Source organism: Saimiri boliviensis, chromosome X, assembly GCF_048565385.1.
Source record: "Saimiri boliviensis isolate mSaiBol1 chromosome X, mSaiBol1.pri, whole genome shotgun sequence".
NCBI classification, from domain to species: domain Eukaryota; kingdom Metazoa; phylum Chordata; class Mammalia; order Primates; family Cebidae; genus Saimiri; species Saimiri boliviensis.
This window is the reverse complement of record NC_133470.1, coordinates 134,215,758-134,233,779: the sequence shown is the minus strand read 5'-3', so window position 1 is coordinate 134,233,779 and position 18,022 is coordinate 134,215,758. Positions and strand designations below refer to the sequence as shown.

General features: G+C 37.4%; 1 pseudogene; it reads left to right on the top strand.

The window, feature by feature from the left end:
* Positions 1-2,456: 2,456 nt before the first annotated feature.
* Positions 2,457-5,426, top strand: LOC141582732 (uncharacterized; annotated as a pseudogene).
* Positions 5,427-18,022: the final 12,596 nt, after the last annotated feature.

Sequence of the window (18,022 nt, the reverse complement as noted above, 5' to 3'; positions counted from 1 at the left end):
AAGTGTGTACATTAAAACAAACAAAAAAAATTCTTCTCAGAGCAAATTAGCAATTATTTAAAATAATGAAAATGTGCAGTACTAGCAAAGTCACATGGAAACAGGATTCCTAATCTCTTTTCAGTGGAAGTGAATTTGGTAAACACATTAGGAAACAACTAATTTGAAACTAAGTCTTAGCATTTTAAAAAATGATCTTAATATGATTCAATAAATTCACCTTTAGGATGCAATGCTTTGGCACCTGTGATGATTAATACTGAGTGTCAACTTGATCGGATTGAAGGACACAATGTATTGATCCTGGGTGTGTCTGTGAGGGTGTTGCCAAAGGAGATTAACATTTGAGTCAGTGAGCTGAGAAAGGCAGATCCACCTTTAATATGGGTGGGCACAATCTAATCAGCTTCCAGCATGGCTAGACTATAGAGCAGGAAGAAAAATGTTAAAAGAGAGACTAGTCTAGCCTCCCAGCCTACGCATTTTTCCTGTGCTGTATGCTTCTTGCCCTTGAACATTGGACTCCAAGTTCTTCAGTTTTGGATCTCGGATTGGCTCTCCTTGCTCCTCAGCCTGAAGATGGCCGCTTGGGGCCTTGTGATCTTGTAAGTTAGTACTTAGAAAACTACCCATTTATATGTATACATATATTCCATTGTTCTATCCATCTAGGGAACCCTGACTAATGCACATTTTGGTAACAGCAGTGGTTCCAGAGGAACAGAATATTAAGGATGGGATTCTTTCATTGGCTTTGGGGTTTCTGGAGTTGACCGCTTAATATGATTAGACCCCAAAATGCTAAGGACTCTATTTATAATAGTATGAAGAAATTTTTGGCATGAACTGTTTAGAAAGTTATGCAAAATAAATTAATTTGGCACTCATGATTCATTGCTCATAGGAGGCAGGGAGTTTAGCAACTCTGTACGTAATACCTTTGACCATATGTGGAGAACCAGGGAATATAATGAAGCTTGTTGGTTGCTCCTAAGTTCAGTGGACAAAGTGATGAAAGAAAATGATGAACTCAGGGATTCTCTCTCCTGGCTTTAGAAGCAGATACTGAGCCTCAAATGTACTCAGATTGTCCTGCATGAGAGTCTTATCTCCTGTAAAGAAAGAGTTCAACTTGTGGAAAAAAAGACACAAGCCCTTACCATTTGAGTGTCTGACCTGCAATGAAATGTTCATGCACAGCCTCTCCAGGTGTGTACTGTTAAAATGAGGACATTAATTAGAAAAGAATGGGACCCCACAACTTGGAATGGAGATGTGTGGGAGGACCCTGATGAAGCTGGGAACACTGAGTTTGTAAACTCTGATGAACCTTTTTTGCCAGAAGAAACAGTTTCCCCATCCCCATTAGTGGCAAGATCTCCTCCCATAACCATTCTGCCATCAGCCTGTCCGCCTTACTCTGAGAAGATAAACCCTGTGCTGCCTGAAGCAATAGTGATGGCCTCCCCTGAGACAGTTGCTAGGCAAGATGTTGATTCTCCTCACCAGCCACCCCCAACACCTCTGTTTGCTTCTAGGCCTATAACTAGACTAAAGTCCTGGTGGGCCCCTAGAGGTGAGGTTGAGAGTGTGACCCATGAGGAGCTGCACTACACTAGAAAAAAAAAAACTGCTTGAGTTCTCTGATTTATATAAACAGAAATCTAGAAAATAGAAATGGAAATGGATATTAAGAGTGTGGGATAATGGTGGAAGGAACACAGAGATGAATCAGACTGAATTTATTGATTTGGTCCACTAAGAAGGGTCTCTGCTTTTAACGTTGCAGCTCAGGGAGTTAAAAAAAGGTTCTGATAGTTTATTTGCTTGCTTAGCTAAAATATGGATTCAAAGATGGCCCACTGTAAGCAAGCTGGAAATGCCTGATCTCCCCTGGTTTAATGTAGAGGAAGGGATCCAAAAATTTAGGGGGATTGGGATGGTGTAGTGGATTAGTCACTTTAGATCTACTCATCCCAGCTAGTGGGGGTCCAGAAGATATATACTTTACCAACACCTTGTGAGATAGATTTATGAGGGCAGCACCTGCATCTTTGAAGAGCCCTGTAATTGCTCTTCTCTGTATGTCAGATCTAACAGTGGAAATGGCACTCACTCAACTACAAAATTTAAATACAATGGGAATAATTGGATCCCAACGAGCCAGGGGCCAAATGGTGGGGCTCAACTGTCAAAGTCAGGGTGGGCATAGCTACTGTAATGGACAGTAAAGGCAAAACAGCAATCAGAATAGTCTAACTTGTGTAGATCTCTGGCATTGGCTATTTAATTACAGTGTTCCTAGAAGTGAAATTGATAGGAAGCCTACTCCATTCTTAATTTATATAAGCAGAACACTTTCAAGTCAAATGGACAAAATACTAATTTGAAGTATAAAAACAGAGAATCATGGCCTCTCTATCAATTTCCAGACTTGAGCCAGTTTACATCCTTGAATGAAGAGGAGGCTGGGTTCCCTTGAAGAAGGTGGGGACTAATGGACACTGACTCTGAGCTGATGTTGATTCCAGGGGGCCCAAAATGTCATTGCAGTCTTCCAGTTAAAGTAGGGGCTTATGGAGATCAGGTAGTTAATGGAGTTTTAGCTCAGGTCTGACTTAAAGTGGGTCCAGTGAGTCTCCGGGCTCAAACTGTATTCATTTCCCCAGTGCCAGAATGCATAATTGGCATAGATATACTTAGCAAGTGGCAGAACTCCCACTTTGGCTCTCTGACTGGTAGGGTAAGGGCTACTATGGTGGGAAAGACCAAATGGAAGCTGTTAGAGCTGCCTCTACCTAGAAAAATAGTAAATCAAAAACAATATCACATCCCTTGAGGGTTTCTGGAGATTAGTGCCACCATCAAAGAATTTGAAGATGCAGGGGTAGTGATTCTCACCACATCCCCATTCAGCTCTCCCATTTAGCCTGCGCAGAAGACAGATGAATCTTAGAGAATGACTGTGGATTATCATAAGCTTAACCAAGTGGTGACTGTAATTTCAGCTGCTATACCAAATACGATTTTATTGCTTGAGCAAATTGACACATCTTCTGGTACCTGGTATGTAGCTATTGACGTGGCAAATGCCTTTTTCTCCATTCCTGTCCATAAGGCCCACTGGAAACAATTTGCCTTCAGCTGGAAAGGCCAGCAAAATACTCTTACTGACCTACCTCAGTGGTATATCAACTCTCCAGCTTTATGTTACAATGTTATTCAGAGAGATCTTGGTTGCTTTTCACTTTTGCAAGATATCACACTGGTCCCTTACACTGATGACATTATACTGATTGGATCCAGTCAGCAAGAAGTAGCAAACATACTAGACTTACTGCTGAGCCATTTTTGTGCCAGAGGATGGGAAATAAATCTGACCAAAAGTCAAGGACCTTCTATCTCAGCAAAATTTCTAGGGATCCAGTGATGTGGGGCTAGTTGAAATATTCCTTCTAGGTGAAGGATAAGTTGCTGCATTTGGCCCCTCCTACAACAAAGAAAGAGGAACAATGCCTAGTGGGCCTATATGGATTTTGGAGGCAACACATTCCTCATTTGGATGTGTTACTCCAGCCCATTTATCAAGTGACCTGAAAGGATGCCAGTTTTGAGTGGGGTCCAGAACAGGAGAAGGCTCTGCAACAGATCCAGGCTGCTGTGCATGCTGCTCTGGCACTTGGGCCATACGACTCAGCAGATCCAATGGTCCTTGAGGTATCAGTGGCAATAGAGATGCTGTTTACCGCCTTTAGCAGACCTCCATAGGTTAATCACAGCGGAGGTCTCCAGGATTTTGGAGCAAGACCCTGTGATCTTCTGCAGATAAATACTCTCCTTTTGAGAGAGAGCTCTTGGCCTGTTACTGGGCTTTGGTGGAAACGGAATGTTTGACTATGGGTCATTAAGTCACCAGGTGACCTGAACTGCCTATTATGAACTGGGTGTTTCTGACCCATCTAACTATAAAATAGGTCATGCACAGTAGCATTTCAGAATTCAATGGAATTGGTATATATGTCATCAGGCCCAAAGAGGTCCTGAAGGGGCAAGTAATTTACATGAGGAAATGGCTCAAATATCCATAGTCTCTACTCCTGCCACCCTGCCTTCTCTCCCCTAGCCTACACCAGTGGCCTCATGGGGAGGTTTCTAAGATCAGTTTACAGAGGAAGAGAAGACTAGGGCCTGGTTCACAGATGGTTCTGCACAATATTCAGGCACTACCCCAAAGTGGACAGCTGCAACATTCAGCTCCTTTCTAGGACATCCTTGAAGGACAGTGGTGAAGGAAAATCTTCCCAGTGGACAGAACTTCAAGTAGTGTGCCTGGTTGTGCACTTTGCATGGAAGGAGAAATGGACAGATGTCCAATTGTATATTGATTCATGGGCTATAGTCAATAGTTTGGCTGGATGATCAGGGACTTGGAAGAAGCACGATTGGAAAATTGGTGACAAAGAAATTTGGGGAAGAAATATGGGCATGGACCTCTCTGGGTGGTCAGCAACTATGAAGACATTTGTACTCCATGTGAGTGCTCACCAACAGATGATTTCATCAGAGGAGGATTTCAATAATCAAGTGGATAGGATGATCTGTTCTGTGGACATCACTCAGCCTCTTTCCCCAGCCACCACTGTTATTGCCCAATGGGCCCATGAACAAAGTGGCCATGGTGGCAGGGATGGAGGTTATGCATGTGCTCAGCAATATGAACTTTCACTCACCTAGGCTGACCTGGTTATGTACTCTGCTGAGTACCAATTTGCCATCAGCGGAGACTAACACTGAGCCCTCAGTATGGCACCATTCCTCAAGGTGATCAGCCAGCTACATGGTGACAGGCTGATTATATTGAACTTCCTCTATCATGAAAAGGGCAGAGGTTTGCCCTCACTTGAATAAACACTTATTTGGAGTATGGGTTTGCCTATCCTGCACACAATGCTTTTGCCAAGACTGCTATCCATGGACTCAGGGAATGCCTTATTCACCAACATGATATTCCACACAGCATTGCCTCTGACTAAGGCACTCACTTCATGACTAAAGAAGTGTGGCAGTGAGCTCATGCTCATGGAATTCATTGGTCTTACCATGTTTCCCATCATCCTGAAGCAGCTGGATTGACAGAATGGTGGAATGGCCTTTTGAAGTCACAATTACAATGCCCACTAAGTGACAATACTTTGCAAGGCTGGGACACAGTTATTCATAAGGCTGTGTATGCTTTGAATCAGTATCCAATATATGATACTCTTTCTCCCATAGCCAGAATTCACAAATTCAGGAATCAATGGGGTGAAGTGGAAATGGCGCCACTCGCCACCACCCTTATTGATCCACCAGAAAAGTTTTTGCTTCCTGTTCCCATGACATTATGTTCTGGTTACCTAGAGGTCTTAGTTCCAAATGGTCATTAAGCAGTCTAACAAATAACAGCAGAAATGATCAGACAGTATAATTTACAAAAGTCCTAAGACTTTTGTGACCTTATGAATACAAGTAATGGACAAAAAGAATTTTCTTCAAGGAGGTCCTTGAAACGGTATCCAATTATTCAGAATGCTGCCACTAGGAGACAGCAAGGATTCCATTAAACTGAAAGTTAAGATTGCCACATGGACACTTCGGGCTCCTCCTACCTTTAAGTCAACAGGGTAAGAAGGGACTTACAGTCTTGGCTGGGGTGATTGACCTGGACTCTCAAGATGAAATCAGTCTACTACTCCACTGAAGTAAGGAAGAGTATGCATGGAATACAGGAGATCCATTTTGGGTGTCTGTTAATATTATCATGCCCTGTGATTAAGGTCAATGGGAAACTACAGAAGGCCAATCTACGCAGGACTACAAATGACCCAGACTCTTCAGGAATGAAGGTCTGGTTACTCCACCAAAAAAAAAAAAAAAACAGTAAAAAAAAAACAACCCCAATAACCTGCTGAGGTGCTTGCTGAAGGCAAAGGGAATACAGAATGTGTAGGAGAAGAAGGTAGTCATCAATACCAGCTATGACCATGTGACCAGCTATAGAAATGAGAATGGTAATTGTCATGAGTATTTCCTCTCTTTCTTTGATAAAAACATGTTTGTGCATGTATACACTTATACTAAGAAAGTATCTTCATTTTATTTCCTTTCTCCTGTATCATGTGACATAAGATTTATTGAATTCACATCAGCATTTAAGTATTGTAACTTTATGTAGTAGTATTTGGGTTGGGGATTGGTGCATTTCTGATTGTACAAAGGATAGTTGTATTATGTTAGGCATAATTATGACCTTACTTTTTTAGCTTTCAATTTGTTATTGAATGGAAAAGAAACATTTACTCTTTGATCTCTATCATTTTTGCTGTTGATATTACTATTTATCAATAGATGATATTAAATTCAAAATATGTACCTAGTACATGTAACTTGTATAATGCACAAAATTTAAAATATGTACATTTTAACTACCTACAATGAAGCACAGAGTATAAGAAAACTGTATTTTTAAATAATTTCAATGCTTTTTAGAGGACAAAGGACATAAATCTATAACTCTCAAGTTAATAGGGTTTATAATCATAATATCACACACAAATATTTTTTATTGTCCTACAAAATCAACAAGAGTAAATTCTCCCAAATGACATATGATGGACAGAGCCAAGTGACAGTAAGCTTCTCATAGGCAGATATCTCAAAGTCATTTTTTTCTTTCTGTTTTAAACATTTTTAATGTAATACTTAAATGCATAGTGGGGGTGTCTGGCACACTCCTTCTGTATAAAGAAGAAAATCATCTGTTTATTTCATTTCTAAAACCCACTAAAATTATGATACCAAGGCAACAGGAAAGGAAATGGTCCAATCTGTTACCTTAGTTGGGCAACTGTTTTTGGAGGGTAGACATAGGATTGTAGATATAAAGAATGGTCTGGAATATAAAAACAATGAAGTGTTTTGTAGCCATTCTTGGAACAACCTGTACATCACTGCTACTTGACTCCCCACTGCCCAACTTACGTTTCTTGCTTTAGTGGATATGCTAATCTGCAGTTTACAAAAGTTAGTTTAATAACAATTGTACAGTTATGTTCCATATAATGTCTAGAGTAAAAACATACTTTTATGTTCCAATAATATGACTGTTGACTATATGGTGACTCATCTGTTTTGGCTTTCTAAGGATAGCCAATTTTAAACCATAGCAACCTCACTGAGTAAGAAAGTTTAACAGAGAAGCTAGAAAACATAATCATGAACCTCCATAAAACAATTTCTAATATGAGAAATTACTTCTGTTGTTTTCTTAATATGAATGTCAATCTCAGTTGAGATTTATGAGTAATTGGATACTGTTTCAAGAACCTCCTTCAAGAAAATTCTTTTTGTCCATTACTTGTATTCATAAGGTCACAAAAGTCTTAGGGCTTTTGTAAGTTATACTGTCTGATCATTTATACTGGTTTTTGTTAGACTACTTAATGATTTCAATGCAATAGCTCATAAGATTATGAATTAAATTATGTTGACATATCAACATCACTGATGGCTTTACTTAAAGTACACTAGGCAATTTTGAGTGAAGAAAACTCAAGGGATCCTCTGATCCCTCCACTGTATGTCACTCAGTAACATTTTCCACTAGATAATCTTTTCTCTCTAGGGCACCATCAGGGTTTGTCTAAAATTCCACACAATGCTGCCATATACTGAAACTGACAGTACTTCATGCAGAACCAATTAAACCAGAATTTAGGAAGCAATATTTTGTTTTCAAACTTATGGAAAATGTCAAAATCAATATTTAACTTTTGACATTTTGCAAGAATTGTGTTCACAAGTGCAGTATATTATTTTAGACAAATGTATGTGTATGTATTCATACCCATTAACCAGGTCTACCTAAAATAGGTTTGTCTTAGATAAAATTGCAAATTGTTGGGGAGACATAGGGTAGAAGTAGTATATTCATTTGCTTTGGGGTACACAAATCTGGTGTGAATTAAACTACTCATTAGTCAAAGCACATATCAACTGGGGCACTATCAGTCTGGTCCTCTTGTCTGGCCCAGCCCTTACTAAAGCTGAGGTTTCTAACTCATATTTTCTCTCTCTATGTATCTACATTTTATGCACTATTTCTCTTCATGCCCTATATACGTTGATTATATGGGAAAAATAAGAAATGACGAGTTTAATGCAAAGGCAGTGTTCATTTGTAGATGTGAGTAGGAGCAAAAGGCTAATTTGATAATTAGATGCATTCATTTTAATTTCAGAAGGGTTCTGATCAAGAGCCAATTATATTCCTGCTACTGTGCAACAGTATCATGCTGTCCGCATGACAGTTTTTGCTTTTATTCATGATAAACGTACTCATTCCACAAGTATGTGGTATATTATGCACCTTCTATCTACTAGCCATTGTTTTAGTCTCAGAATACAAGAGTAAAGCCAGCAGACATGGCCTTTGTCTTTAAGGAGATAGTAAGAAGTAATGGCTAAAGGTCTACATTCTGAAGTTATATTCAGATTCTGTCTCTATTACTCATTGGCTGTTTAGCAATGGGCAAGATTCTTATACCTCTATGTGCCTTACTTTGCTCATCTGTAAATTGGTAAGTTATCATTGCTATGAGGAGTAAATATAAAATATATAAAGTCTTTAGAAAGTGTCTTGCACATAGTATATACCTAAGTAATAGTGGAGGGAGCTTACAATTAGGGGAGAAGATAAGCAAATAAGTAATTAAAATACAATATGTTGTGTGGTATAATAGAAGAATCAAAGTCACCATGGAAGCCACAAAAAAATTCCATATAACCTTAATTTGTAGTGCCATGGAAGGCTTCCTGGAAAAAGTGATGTTTAAATTGGGAATTTTTAGAAGAAATTAGTTAGATGAGGAGAAAACGTTGAGAATGCAGGGGGGACTCTACTTCCCCCAGGAGAAACAGCAAAAGACCATAGAACAAGAACACGTTCAGAAATTTAACTCTCGAAAATACAAACCTTTTTTGTTATAAGCAAACAATGTGACTGGGTGCAGTGGCTCACACCTGTAATCCCAGCACTGTGGGAGGCCAAAGTGGGCAGATCACTTGAAATCAGGAGTTCAAAACCAGCCTGTCCAACATGGGTGAAACCCTGTCTCTATTAAAAGTACAAAAAGAAAAGTTAGCCGGCAATGGTGGTGCACACCTGTAATTGCAGCTACTCAGGAGGCTGAGGCAGGAGAATCACTTGAACCTGGGAGGCCGAGGTTGCAGTGAGAAAAGATCAAACCACTGCACTCCATCCTGGACAGCAGAGTGAGTAAGACTGCGTTTAAAAACAACAACAACAACAACAACAACAACAAAATAAAACAAAACAAAAAAGTGACCCACGTTTATTTCTGATATCATGTCTAGGCTATTCTTTGTCCATTGCAGTGTTACAGAATTTAAAGGGAATCTAGCAACTGAAAGATTTATCCCAAAAAAGAACAGGTATTCCTTTCTCTTCCCCACCCCTGTTTCTTTTATTTTCTTTTTAAACATCGGAACACTGTTTAAAAATCTTTTATTGGCTCCATATAAAATCATTTACAAATGTACCCAAAACTATTTCTATAGTCACAACTTTATGCATCCATGAACTCACATCAACCCCCATATCTTCAGAGGGAATTTATACTTGACTTGAGATATTCACAGACTTTAAATCTGGCTGCTGCTAGCCAAAATTCTAGGATTCAAGATGCACAATTTGCACAGAACAATTTTTACTGAAAAAAAGTAATTTCACAGATAAGGTTTCTCTATTAAGAAGATCTGATAAATAGTGAAAGTTGTAAAACACATTTCTATGAAAGAAAATATACTTTATATTTTCCATTTGCTGTAGCCTAAAAAAGACTAATTCTGATGCATTGTCCTTCACTCTGGATCTCCATTTAAAAGATAGAACAAAAATACTAGCACTTCCTGGCAGCTAAAGCAGGTCACGACTTAAATGAACTCTGAGCAAGGCTCCCATGGGAAAGCCACTGTGTCACACTTCCCCATTCCTAGTACTTAAGATTCCAAATATTCTAGAAGTGAATGTTGTTCATTGGTAATGATACAGACAATAACACAGAAATTAAGAAAATATTATTATTAGGTACTTTTAGATGATAGTTTGATGTATCCACGTCAGATATTTCTATCTAAATGTAGACTAAAAGCAGACTTTTAGTTTTTTTTTTCAGCAGACCATTAAGTTACTTTGTTCAAAAACCAAGAGAAAGAGGTAGTCATTTGTCCCAAATGTCACAATGTCATATCTTTCCTTGTCACAAGCAAGGCAAATGCTTCTTGTTTCATATGCAGTAAGAGAATATACTGGGTTATGTTCTCATTGAATCCTATTGGCCCATTACATCTTTGGAACAAATTTCAATTTGAATTCCAGCTAAAATCATCCTTTTTTTATACACAAGAATTTAAGGGCAAGTAATGGCATTTGACAGATTCATTTGGTACCCTTATGAAGCAAAAATTAAAAACAAGAAACATTCTTGCATATACCTTGAAAGATGTGATGGAAAATATGAACACCTAAATTGAAAGATCAGTTTCATCAGAAAACACTAGGTATAAGTATGGAATAGTTTTAAGAGGCTGATTGTGGTCAAAATATGTGTACACATCAAATTCTTATCCGAATTTTTGGATGAGAATCATGGTAAGGTAACTACTTTGGAGAACATGGGAGGAAAATCCTCAAATTGGGAAACGAAGCAAAAATAACTGTCTTCCAAATGTAAGGAAAAAAAAAAGTTACAGAAATTCATATATGTGGTTCAGAAAATTCTAATACTTAACTTGCATATATTGCATATTTAAATAAATGCCTTCATATATAAAGTCAGAAGAGTTAGAGAAAGTCATTCACATTAATGTAACTATAAAGAACACTCTTTGAAGGCTTTTGCAAGTAATATGTAGCTACAGATATTCAGTGAAAGTGACTGGTGAAGACACTGAACTTCTCAACACACTGGAAATCTTCCAAAACTCTGCCTATATTGGAGAGACAGAGAAAAAAAGGAACACAACTATGCTCGGATGTGACATACCTAAAGTTAAATAATTATAATAAAAGAACATTTCAAAGCTACTATATTAGAATAGTTTCTAAAATGTGAAGCGTCTTTTTGTTCCCCACTTTCAGAAATTAGTCTACAGCAGAATCAAGAATATATGAATGCCAGTTATGCTCATTCTATTCCCTGGATCTTTACACTTTTCTCTTTCTCAGGAACCAGCATAGTTCTGATCACAGGGTGAGTACTCAATTTCTTCCTAATGATGAATAACTAAAAGCTGATTTTTAAAAAATAATTATCAAAAACCCTGACAGGATTTTCAGTTAACTGCCAAAAAGGGTACTAATAAAACCAATCAACACTTCCTATGTGTCAAGCATAAGTCAAAGCACATTACATGTATTATTAACTTTTCAAAACTTGCAATAATCTTCTGAATTAGATACTATCATCATCAAAAAAATGGGAAAATTGAGGCATGGACAGGTTAAGTAATTTTTCCAAGGTCACAGAAATTCTGCATTCTTAATCTGTATACCACACTGGGGAATTATTTGGAGACTGGAGGTATCTGGCATTGAAATAATGAAAATTCTGTGTCTTTGCCTGTATCAGAAAGAACCTGGAGCAGTTCCACAGTCATAGCCCAGAATCCTGGGGTTGAGATGATACCCAAAGGGCTCTTACAACTAGCCGCATTTGCTGTCTAAGGATTTGGATTCCTTTCACCAAGAAGATGGATCAAACAGAACATTTTAATGATCTGGTCAGGAATTATATAATTAGGCAAACATTTTTATCCCTAGAGGACTTTCTCATCATCCAAAGCAGTACCTGTGATTACTCTAACTGCTCTAATCCCATATCTTTTTGGCAATAGCAACAGCAAAATCATATTCTTCAAATGCATGATTGCATGCAGTTTTAATCAAAGTGAAAAAAGAACATTCAAACCGGTATCAGCAGTGGATTGGCTTCTAGCATTTTCCTTTACTTTTTTATGTTTATTGAATGACTTTTCTCTTTGTAGACCTGACTGAAAAGAACTTGACTGTGGGACTATATTTCACTCACATGAAAATGTCAAGACATGTAAAAAAAAAAAAGCAATAAAAACAGAAGAAATACTGAGAGAATTTATAATGTTGGTGGGTGTCTTGCTTCTCTGACGTTCATTGTCTGCACACACAGTAGATTAATAAAAAGTAAAAAAGAGTGGATATTTTTTCATTTTTTACACTTTAACAAACAAAGAACAATATTAGATGCTGTTTATCAAAATGTAAACACATAATTCTGGTGATGATCATCAATATTTTTGTCTTTTCCTCCGTACAAAGAAAGATAAAATGAGTGCTTTCACTTCTGAAACTTCAAGATTTCCTCTAGCTCAAGGACCCTGCTTTATTCATTTTTGAGTCCCCTGCACTCGATCACGTGACTAGTACTTAGTATGTATTCAAGAATTTTCTGCTGAATCAAAATGTAAGAGTGAAAAACCAATTCACATAGAACTTGCAAAGAGACCACCTGAAGGCATGCAAGCAATAGACACCATGGATTTTTAATCCAAAAGCATAGTTATTTGCCAATGACATTTGCCAAGTAATTGAAGTTACTTATTGTTTAATCTAATCTACAGTTATTATTCCAACAGTAACATTTATCAGTTACCTACTAGGTGCCAAACCCTTTAGTGGAAAGCTAGTATATTTGTGTTTTAAGATTCTCTTAAGACCTGTGAGGTAGAAATTGTTACCAACCAAAGTGAGATTGCTGAAGGTCAGACAGTTAACATACGATGGAATTAGAATAAGACACTTAAATGTGTGTCTCTAGAGCCTATACTCTTGCTGTCACTTATATTGTCTGAAACTTTGAGCTGAGCCATGTGTATATACTTTATGAACAGCAAGCATGCTGTTTAAACACTGTCAATTAGGACTACAGTGGATATATCAAAAAATAATATCAAAGAGAAAATGTTGAGCATTATGAAAAGTAGTTTGCTGTGCCTAGGGATGATTAGGTTGGTTATCTATGTGTGCAGCTTTTGTTTTAAACATAAGGTTTTAAATATTCAAGGGAAAAACTAAAGGATTCTAGCAAAAAGCTAATTTACTAGATTACTTTTTAAATAATAATTATAGTCCACAACTAGAAAATACAGAAAGTCTTGGATGTAAAGTCAAACATAACAGAACTATCTCTAAGCACAGTGTCCCTTTTCCTTCATGTTGTAAAGCTAGTTGAATCCAAAGGCCCTTAGTGAACACATAATTGAGAGGCAACATTCCTTGAAAAATAAACACTGTGTGTGTGTGTGTGTGTGTGTGTGTGTGTGTGTTTCTGTACCTGTTACCACTAGACCAATTTTATAATTTTATCTATAATTTATAAATATGCTTTCATTTGGACCCTTTATGCTTTGTTGATCTGAGAGTGAGGAAGACATTAAGACCTATCCCCTTTTCTTTCTCTTTCTCTTAAGATGGCAACACTTTGTATTGGTTTTCAGAGGTTTCAAAACACTTCAACACTCTTCATCTCAGTGAATCCTCACACAGTCAGTAGCAATATTACCAATATAATTTTGTCCATATGGCAGATGAGAAAGCAGTAGAACAAGGGAACTTGTAGCAAAGCAAAATCAGAGCCGAGTTTCCTGGTAGCCAGATTCAGTGTTCCTTCCTCTAATAAAGTGCTGGTCTGGATATTTTCTTGGTCCAATCTCCTTGCTTGATTGTCTTCACATTGAATTTCTAATCTGAAAGGATAGAAATGCTGACTGTTTTTGAAAAGATTTATCAACCTAAAAAAAAAAAAAAAATCAAATCAACACACGCAGGAAAGCTTAAGAAACCCAAAATCACCATTGCTTTTTTAAGTTTAAACTGATAATTTTTCCATTAATTAGCTTGAGAAAATCTGGACGTAAATTTTTCCAGCTATCCCTTCCCCAGTTCCCCTTTCGCACCATAGGCTTTAGAGCTACTAGCAGGCAATAAAACAATGCCAGGATTGAGTGCTGTGTGAGGACTGGCATACCACGATTGCAGAACCCTGTTTGGTGTTCTTTTTATATTTTTACAAACTGTTCCACAAACCTTAAGCATCAAACTTCTTATTTTTTATGTAAGTGTTTATCTCCAGCAAACTTCCCCCTTTGTTTAATATTTTAATAATATTTGGAGAGAATAGAAATTCCCAGGGGGCAAAGGGCCAGCCATGATAGAACAAAACGATATGTTCATATCCATGTTGGAATGATCGAGAGAGAGAGAGCGAATGTGTATATCTAGAGAGAGTCCTTAAACTGCTGTTAGTATGTATGAAGACAATGTTAAAATCTTTGCAAAACATGCAGAAGCGAACCATCTCTGAAATTACTGGAAGAGATTCCCAATTCATCAAGTACTATTTAATTACTTTAAAGCTTCAACTTAAAAACAAATCCAGCAGAATGATGGCATTGAGGGGTTTTTAATCGCATTTTATTACATTCCCTAGGAGATTGGTCCATGAAAGGAGCAAAATCAATCTGAAATTTCCTGGGATTATTAACCATTTAAAACACTAGATTTTTGTACTGGCCAATCCATCAAACAGAAATATGCTTCTTTAAAGCATGAAAAGGTTATTAATTCACTGATCCGTGATTATTTTTCTATGTGAAACACACAGTTAATAATAGGGATAAACCACTTCTCTAAAAATTCCATAATTCAAATAAAATCAAACTTGATTTACTTGGAAATCTGCTTCCCCCTCCCCCAGGGACTGCATTACAGCTGCTGTAGGATTATCATGAGATTAGTAACCTTTGTGAGATTTCTTATCAGGTGTTTGGTCTTTGTCCTAGCAGAGAAAATACTCCTTTTAGGATGAGCAGTGATTTGTCTGTGCATACAGATGGAACAAGTTTGTCAGGATTTTGCTTGACCTCTCAGCTCAGCTTAAGACTAGGAACCTTAAACTTTAAGTTCAAAGTTAAAAGTAGTGCAGAGGGCTGGTGCAGTGGCTCAGGCCTGTAATCCCAGCACTTTGGGAGGCTGAGGTGGGTAGACCACGAGTTCGAGACCATCCTGGCCAACATGGTGAAACCCCATCTCTACTAAAAATACAAAAATTAGCTGGGCGTGGTGGCATGTGCCTGTAATCCCAGATACTTGGGAGGCTGAGGCAGGGGAATCACGTGAATCTGGCAGGTGAAGGTTGTAGTGAGCTGAGATTGCACCAATGCACTCCAACCTAGGCAACACATAGACTCAGTCTCAAAAAGAAAAAAGTAATACAGAGTATTCAGCTAATTTTTAGTACCAAGGTATGGACTTTTTTCTGCTTTTCCTAACATATTTTGTTGGCTTTTATTCTGGACTTGTTAATCCAGAATTTCCAGACCTCTTGTTAAATTCTCTATTTTTTTTTTTTAATTCTGAATTTCCCAAGGCAAATTTATATGTGCTGATGAATAAGCCTTGTCAGTAGTTGATTACCATTCTATGTTCTCTATGTTCTACCTCTTCCATCTCCCAGTGATATACACTACCACTTTTTTGTGTGTTCAGAGAGGAGTCATTTCTACTAGACACCACCATCTCTTTTTGAGCACTGCAGTCTTTGTCAAGATTCATTATCACATCTTCTTAGTACCATGATTTCATACCACAATGGTGCATTTTCTTTGGATTCCTCAATATTCCTTAATCACCTTATGTTCATTGTAGAAATGGAGACAATGGCTCCCTTCTATGTAAACGTTAGACGTTTTCTGCAAATAAATGCCCCAAGTATTTAAAATTACTTAGTAAAGCTTTTTAAAATGTTTTTCCTCTGTTTGCAATGAGTCCCCACCCCACCTCCTCATGTGACACATAGGAATTTTTGTGATGTGAAGATTCTACATGAAAAAAATAAAATAATAAATACTGTGTGTGTGTGTGTGTGTGTGTGTGTGTGTGTGCGCACGCGCATGCGCGCGCACGTGCTTTTAGCTTTTTAGGTTCAGGGGTATATGTGCAGGTTTTTTATATTTTTAGGTAAATTGTGCATCATTGAGGTTTGATGTACAGATTCTTTTGTCACCCAGGTAATAATCACAGTATCTAATAGCTAGTTTTTTCTCCTTTCTCTCCTCCCACACTATCCCTTCAAATAGACCCTGATGGCTGTTGCTCCTTTCTTTGTGTCCATGTGTACTCAGTGTTTAACTCCCACTTATGAGAACCTGTGGTATTTGGTTTTCTGTTCCTGTGTTAGCTTGCTTAGGATAATTGTCTCCAGCTCTATCCACGTTGCTGCAGAAGACATGCACTCGTTCTCTTTTATTACTGCATAGTATTCCATGATGTATGTGTACCACATTTTCTTTATCCAGTCTACTGTTGATGCGCATTTAGGTTTATTCTATTTCTTTACTAATGTAAGTGGTACAACAATGAACATATGCATGCGTGTGTCTTTATGCTAGAGCAATTTACATTCCTTTTGGTATATAACCAATAATGGGATTGCTGAGTTGAATGGTAGTTCTGTTTTAAGTTCTTTGGGAAATCGCCACACCACTTTCCACAATGGTTGAACTAATTTACATTCTTACCAGCAGTGTATAAGCATTCTGTTTTCTCTGCAATCTCACCAGCATCAGATTTTTTTTTTTACTTTAATAATAGCTGTTCTGACTGGTGTGAGATGGTATCTTATGGTTTTGATTTGCATTTCTCTAATGAGTAGTGTTATTGAGCTTTTACTCTATGCTTGTTGGCTGCCTGTATGTCTTCTTTTGACAAATACCTGTTTATGTTCTTTGCCCATTTTTATGAGGTTGCTTGTTTTTTGCATGTTAATTTGTTTAAGTTCCTTATAGATGCTAGACATTTGTTGGATGCATAGTTTGAAAATATTTTCTCCCATTCTGTAGGTTGGTTGTTCACTCTGTTGATAGCTTCTTTTGCTGTGTAGCAGCTCTTTAGTTTAATTAGGTCCCATTTGTTAGCTTTTTCGTTTTTGTTGCAATTGCTTTCAGCATCTTCAATGTGAAATCTTTGCTAGGTCCTATATCCAGAATAATACTTCCTAGGTTATCTTCAAGGGTTGTAGAGTTTTATATATAGTTTTATAAGAATTATGTATCATTTTATAAGTTTTATTTATAGTTTTACATTTAAGTCTTTAATAAATTTGAGTTGATTTTTGTGTATGGTGTAAGGAAGGGGTCCAGATTCACTCTTCTGCATATGGCTAGTTATTACAGCATCATTTATTGAACAAAGTGTCTTTTCCCCATTGCTTGTCTTTGTTGACTTTGTTGAAGGTAAAATGGTTGTAGGTGTGTGACTGCATTTCTAGGGTCTCTATTCTGTTCCATTGGTCTGTGTGTCTGTTTCGGTACCAGCATCATGCTGTTTTGATTACTATAGCCTTGTAATATAGTTTAAAATTGGGCAATGTGATGCTTCTAGCTTTGTTCTTTTTGCTTAGGATTGCCTTGGCTATTTGGGCTTTGTTTGGTTTAATATGAGTTTTCAAATAGCTTTTTCTAGTTCTGTGAAAAATGTCATTTGTAATTTGATAGAAAGAGTATTGAATCTGCTTTGGGTCATAAGGCCATTTTAACAATATTGTTTCTTCCTATCCATGAGCATGGAATGTTTTTTCATTTGTTTGTGTCATTTATGATTTATTTGGGCTGTTAAGCAGCATGTTTTATAGAGGTTTACATGTTTACAAATCTTTCTTCTTTTAGTGTAATGACTCAGGCCTACATGTCAATAAATTTTGGTAAGTCTCATAAGCTAACACTTCCTAGATATGTAAAGAGAAGTGAAATTAACTGAAATATAGTCATGGTCATGTTCTTCTTTGCTCTTATATGGAGTTGCTAATGAGTACAGGAATATGGATGGAAGTGATGCTAAAAACCCACCAAGTCATTGTTTTCAATTTTA